We start from the raw sequence: 6,902 nt of genomic DNA, 5'->3' as shown, positions 1-6,902 counted from the left end.
GAAACTCATAGTAAATATTGAAGTTATTGTGCTTTAACAACAAATACCACAGTAAAACTACGGTCACTGAGGTAAACTCATAGTAAATATCAAGTTTGTTGTGTTTAACTACAAATACCACAGTAAAACTATGATTGATGTAGGAGAAGCATGGTATATTTTGTGGTTACTGTGCATTGACCACACATGACATGGTTGAGTGACGGTTACTATGGTAAATATGTGGACATTTTACACGATCCCTTTCCCACAATAGGCAAATTTTAAATGAATAACTTCATTCATAAACGGAACAATGGAGTATTTTATGAGAGGTACCTGTATATGTGTCCTGAAGTCATCTAAATCCATGTTTAATGCGTTATTTCGCTGGTCTTTGGTCTGTGTGCAGTTGTTGGGGAAATGATCGCCTTTGCTGGTACTCCAGTGGTAACTTCACCTTCATACGTGTGTGCGGTGATTAACCTTGTGGATAGATGATAACAGCCTTCTCAGCTACCAGTAGGCTCAGCAGATCCCTTCTGGTCCATATCTGTGACCTAGGGTGACACAGCGTTTGAAGCCCAATTCATGCGTCCCACAAATTGAGGCCGTGTCACGCATAATCAATGCTTGCTCAAAAAAAAAAGTTGATCGCTCTATATCCTCGAGCCCCAGGCAGCCAAACGAACATTACTTGACAGTTCAGCACGCTACTGTTGCCACACCCACCCCTCAGTTGAACTGCTGACTAGGTTGTTGTCATGACAGCGCAAGCACGTGCATACCAGACACGCTGGGAAGGAACTTTTAGATGCGCGCTTTCCAATTCGAAAAATGGAGAAAGAGACTGAGTCTGAGGCACCGCCATCATCAATTAAAAAGAGAAGGTGTGGGTACAAGAAAGACTGGGAAAATGAATATTTGTGGCTGAAAGGTGTTGAGGGGGATACCGAGAGGGCTTTTTGTGACCTTTGCAAAACGTCCTTCTCAATCGGACATGGAGGGGAATATGATGTCAAACGACACAGACTCATGGAGACTCACAAGAAACGTGTCCAACAGAAAGAGACATCCAAATTTATGGATGCTTCTCTCCGACCTAAAAACGACTTTCTAGCTGACAAAGTGACTGCTGCAGAGGTGATGAGTGTGTATCACACTGTCCAACACGCTACATCATATCGAGCAGGAGATTGTGGCACAAAGCTAGCCCCAACGATTTATCCGGACTCAGACATTGCCAAGAGGATGACCTGTGGTCGGACGAAGGCAGAAGCCATTGTCACGGATGTGCTTGCTCCTGCCTCCGTCGGAGATTGCTTGAAAGTCCTCAGAAGACCACTGAATGAGCAACGAGAGGCAACAACCAAAGGTAAAGTTAAAGTTATGTTCATGGATGTAACATTGTTGTGTGTTAGCTATTTGTCTAACGTTAGCTAGCTAATGTTAGCTAATCATCTTCTTCTACTGGTATGTTAAAAGTCAACTTTTCCTTCAGTTCACTGAAATTGCATCAGTAGCTAACGTTATCTAACATAATGCTGCTCATCCGTGCCTTCGTGAAACCAGGCTCTGTGTATCCTTACATGATTGTGAGCAACATTTCACTATTCGTTATCTCCCAAACTAAACAAACAAAAGCAACTATAATTTTTGAAAAGGTATAAATATTTCTATATATAATATTTCTATAAAATCAATAATGATCAAAACAGTAAAGCAGTATCTTGTATTTTTTATAATAATCTGTTTTTAGAGAATCTCTTTTAAGTTCATCCCATCTGTGTGTGTCTCCACAGCCCACACGCCATTCTTCTCAGTGGCTTCAGATGCCTCCAATCATGGGACCACCAAGCTCTTCCCACTGTCAGTGCGTTACTGGACGCCAGACTTGGGAGTACAGACGAAGGTCCTTGATTTCTATGATGACAGTGATGAAACATCTGCCGCGATCCACAACCAGATAGTCACCAAGCTGGAGGAAAACGGACTGGGACTAGACATGATATCTGCGTATTCCGCTGACAATGCTAGTCTGAATTACGGGAGATACAACTCTGTCTTCCAGAAACTGAAAGAGAACAACAATTGCCTTTTGAAGGCAAACTGTGTGGCCCACATCTTTCACAACAGTGCAAAACACGCAGGAGATTGGCTAAATATCGACATCGAAAATGTCGTCAACAAGACCTTTAGCCACTTCTCCTCATCTGCCAAACGCATTGAGGAACTTAAGTCAATTGACACCTTTGTGGAGATAGAGTACCAGTCCCTGCTTAGACATGTGCCCACAAGATGGCTGAGCTTGTGGCCTGCAGTGAAGAGGCTTCATGACAGCTGGGCTCCTATCAAGACCTACTTTCTCTCATTGGGAGAGGACCAGTGCCCAAAGTCACTATGGCAGCTGTTCAAGGATGACCAGGATGGTGAGGGCCCCCTTGATCTACAGGTAATTAATTTTAATTGCACTCAACTTTTTTTTTTCATCTAAATATTATTACATGAAACAGGGATTAGTGAAATGATGATAATGCAAACAGTGCCAGCACACAGGATCATTGACTCTCATTACTTCTTTTAGGTTTACCTGTCCTTCCTCAGCAATGCGCTGAAGATTTTCCATGACACTGTGCTGGTGCTGGAGCGAGAAGATGGGACTGTCTGTGAGCTCTACGATATGATGTTCACCCTAAAAACCAAGCTACAGCAACGACAGAGTGATGGTTTCTTTTGGGCCCAGACGGGTGTACTCCTCCAGCAGCTTCCAGACAGACAGGCAGCTGTGCTCAGAGAGGACATGTGCAACTTCTACCAGTCCTCTCTCACCTACCTGGAGCAGCGCTATGACTTCTCAGACTCCAACTACCAGAAGAAAGTGGCTAGCCTGGCACTAAAGAAGAGCCCATTCAACTTCTCCCATCTCTGTGAAGCTGTAGAGGTCCTGCAGCTAAGCAAGAAGTTGGACATGGATGCGCTATATGATGAGAATTGTGTCGTTCTGCCACACCAACAGGCCATCGTGCAGTCTGGAGCTACAGTCGTGGAGAAGTGGGCCACCTTACTCAAGCACACACACACACCAAACATGACAGCATTAGCTTCTTTCCTTTTGAGTGTACCCATCACCAATGCTTCAGTGGAGAGGGTCTTTTCACTGATTCATTCATTCATTCATTTTTTATTTATAAAGCACATTTAAAAACAACCCAGGGTTGACCAAAGTGCTGTACAGAACATAGTCATCAATAAAGGTACAATTTACAATCTCACAAATAGCAAAACAAAGACACTAAGATAAATTAAAAACCCACACTAAAAAGATGAGTCTTAAGTTTTAACTTAAATAAAGAAAGCGATGGCACCATTCGGATTGAAGCCGGTAGGCTATTCCAGAGTTTAGGACCTACTGTCGCAAATGCTCGATCTCCTCGATGTTTCAACCTAGATCTACAAACAGAGAGCAATCCAAGGCTGCCCGATCTGAGTGACCTAGAAGGATTGTGATACTTTAAAATGTCAGACAGATACGTTGGAGCTAAGCCATGTAGTGATTTAAAAACAAAAACAAGAATTTTAAATTCAATTCTCAGTTTTATTGGAAGCCAATTCAAAGAGGTTAAAATGGGTGAAATATGATCAAATTTTCTACTGCCAGTCAACAATCTAGCTGCAGCATTTTGTACCATTTGAAGACGACTGATAGATGATTGATTTACTCCATAATAGAGCGAGTTGCAGTAATCGAGGCGTGAGGTGACGAAAGCATGGATGACTATTTCAAAGTTCTTTAAAGAAAGAACAGGTTTGACTTTTGCGAGACGTCTTAAATGATAAAAACAGGATTTAACCACAGAATTAATTTGTTTGTCAAACTTAAGACCTGAATCTAACAAGACACCTAGATTTTTTGCACAAGGAGTAACATAAGAGTTTAAGTAGCCAAGGTCTAAATCACCAAGGTCATAGGAATCACTTGGACCAAACAGTATAACCTCGGTTTTATTCTCATTTAAGGCTAAGAAATTTTGTGAAAGCCAAGTTTTCACTTCATGAAAACAGGCTAGCAAAACCTCCATGGACCTTGAATCATTATGTTTAAAAGGGATGTATAATTGGGTATCATCAGCGTATAGGTGAAATGAAACTCCATATTTGGAAAAGATGGAACCCAATGGCAGTAAGTATAGAGAGAATAAAGTTGGTGCAAGAATAGATCCCTGCGGGACACCACAAGAAAGATGAGCAATTGAGGAAGTGTATTTTCCCATACAAACAGAGAACGTCCTATTAGTTAAAAAAGATCGGATCCAATTCAGAACGGTACCCTGAAAGCCTAAAAGATTTTCCAGACGGGAGATGAGAGTAGAATGATCAACCATGTCAAATGCTGAGCTGAGATCTAAAAGGACCAGAGCAACAGCACTCCCGTTATCTGTAGCCAACATAATGTCATTAGTAACTTTCAGTAAAGCAGATTCAGTACTGTGTAGTTTTCTAAATCCAGATTGAAAATTATCATATAATGAGTTAGAATCCAGAAAAGAGTGTAGTTGAGTGAATACAACCTTTTCCAAGATTTTTGAGATAAAAGGGAGATTCGAGATTGGTCTAAAATTGCCTAAGTCAGACACATCAAGATTTGGTTTCTTCAAAAGAGGAGTTACGGAAGCATGTTTTAGGCAATCAGGGACCGTGCCAGTGCTCAGACACATATTGATAAAAAACAGGAGATCAGGCCCTATAGTATCGACAATTTGCTTAAAAAAGTGAGATGGGATACTGTCATACGGACAATACGTAGGTTTCAGATGAGTTATAATGTCTTTACAGGTTTGCAGGGAGATAGAACTAAACATGCTCCAAGTAGAAGAGCGCCCGGTTATTTCATGGGAAATATGAAGAGCCGCTGAAGATTGAGGTCTTGACCTTGTTATCTTCTCGACAAAAAAGGCCGCAAAGTTTTCACATAAGGAATCAGACAAATCAGGGAAAGCATCAACAGTTGGATTTAAAACAGCGTCAATAGTTGAGAATAAAACTCTTGGTCTATGGTGATTTTCAGAAATAATCCCAGAAAGAAATTTGAATTTTGCAGACTTGACAGCTTTCTGAAAAATAGAAAAGGACTCCCTTAGAATGTCAAAGGACACCTGCAGCCTATCCTTACGCCATTTGCGTTCAGCTCGTCTACAGTTTCGTCGAAGTGAGCGAATAGAGTCATTGAACCAAGGAGCAGATTTTTTGATAGAGCGCTTAATCTTCAGAGGAGCAATATCGTTAACAATATTCAAGCAGGTGTTATTAAAAAGATTAAAATAAGTATTAGTGACAAAATTGTCTACAGACCAATTTGAGGCTGACAAATCCTCAACTGCCTTATAAGCAGTAGCAAAATCCTCGGAAGCCGTAGGGGAAAAATATCGAACCCAGCGGGCAGGAGCAGATGGAGTACTAGATCCACGAGGAAGGGCAGTGGTGAAAGTCAGAGATTTGTGATCAGAGAAGCCTGAGTCTCCAATCTCCATATCCATAATGGAAAAACCATGGGAGAATACCAGGTCCAAAATGTGACCTTTGATGTGCGTGGGACTTTGCACCCATTGGGTAAAACTAAAGGAATCCATAAGATTACAGAAATCCTTAGATAGTGGTTTACCGGGACAGCAAATGTGAATATTAAAATCGCCAAGCAGTAAAATGTTATCATACATTGTTAATACATTTCCCAAAAAGTCAGCAAACTCACTCAGAAAAGCATTATTAAACTGAGGGGGTCGGTAAATAACAACACACAGAACTGGATTTGCCAAGTCCATTAGAGACAATTGAGCCTCAAAACTGTTATAGACATCAGAAGGAATAATGCGGCCGTGGAAGGATTTTTTGAAAACAACAGCCAAACCTCCACCGCGACCAGAAGATCGCAAAGTGTTAAAAAATGAACAGTTTTGAGGAACAAGTTCGGAGAAAGGACTTAAGTCCCCTTCTTTTGTCCATGTTTCGGTCATAAACAGAAAATCCAGACTCCGTGAAATGAAAAAGTCATGTAAAATAAAAGTCTTATTTACCAGAGACCGCACATTGAGCAATGCCATCCTGAGCGGCGGTGGATCGTTCTCTTTTTGAGATCCCCTGTTAAGCGGACGCAGAAACTGAGGGTGCACTCCGTCCTGGCGAAACCGAGGAAGCAGACACAACGTAGTCGAATCGAGGGAGCTGGGGATGATCGGCCGAATCCAACGGCAGCAGAGAGGTACATCACACGCAATCCGTGTAGAGCAGCAGGTAGAAATAACCATTCCAGCTTTTAGTCGAACAGCAATGCCTCCACGTTTACCACGTCTTCTGCGACGTTTCTTGCGAGGACTGGCAGTAGGCAGCTGGCGTAAGTGTTCCGGAATATTCATCGGGAACGACGAGTAATGCGAATGGAAGCCACTCGTTATATCGGTGCCGAGGTTAGTAACTGAAGTCTTAATATCAAGCATTATCTGTCGATCGTATACGAAGGCTGTGGACCACGATTCGATCACAGAAATGCAGAAAATACTGAGCAAAATCCAAAATAGAGAGAGCGAGAGACGGCTGGCCAAACACAACGGCGCCATCTTGAAAAAAATATATATCATCCTGATGTATATATCATATACATATACAGTTGAAACCAGATATTTACATACACTTCAGAAAAAAACACAAAAACTTTTTTTTCTTTACTGTCAAACATTAAATCAGAGTAAACTTTTTCTGTTTTATATCAATAAATATTAACATATTTTTTGCATTTGTTAAATGTCAGAATCGAGCGAGGGAGAATTTTATATATATTTTTTTATCACTTTCATCAAAGTCAGAAGTATACATACACTTCCTTAGTATTTGGTAGAATTGCCCCGAAACTGTTTCACTTGGGCCAAACG

Source organism: Barbus barbus (assembly GCF_936440315.1).
Source record: "Barbus barbus genome assembly, chromosome: 4".
Taxonomy (NCBI): Eukaryota; Metazoa; Chordata; class Actinopteri; order Cypriniformes; family Cyprinidae; genus Barbus; species Barbus barbus.
The sequence above is the reverse complement of the archived record's forward strand: the minus strand, read 5'-3'. Positions refer to the sequence as shown.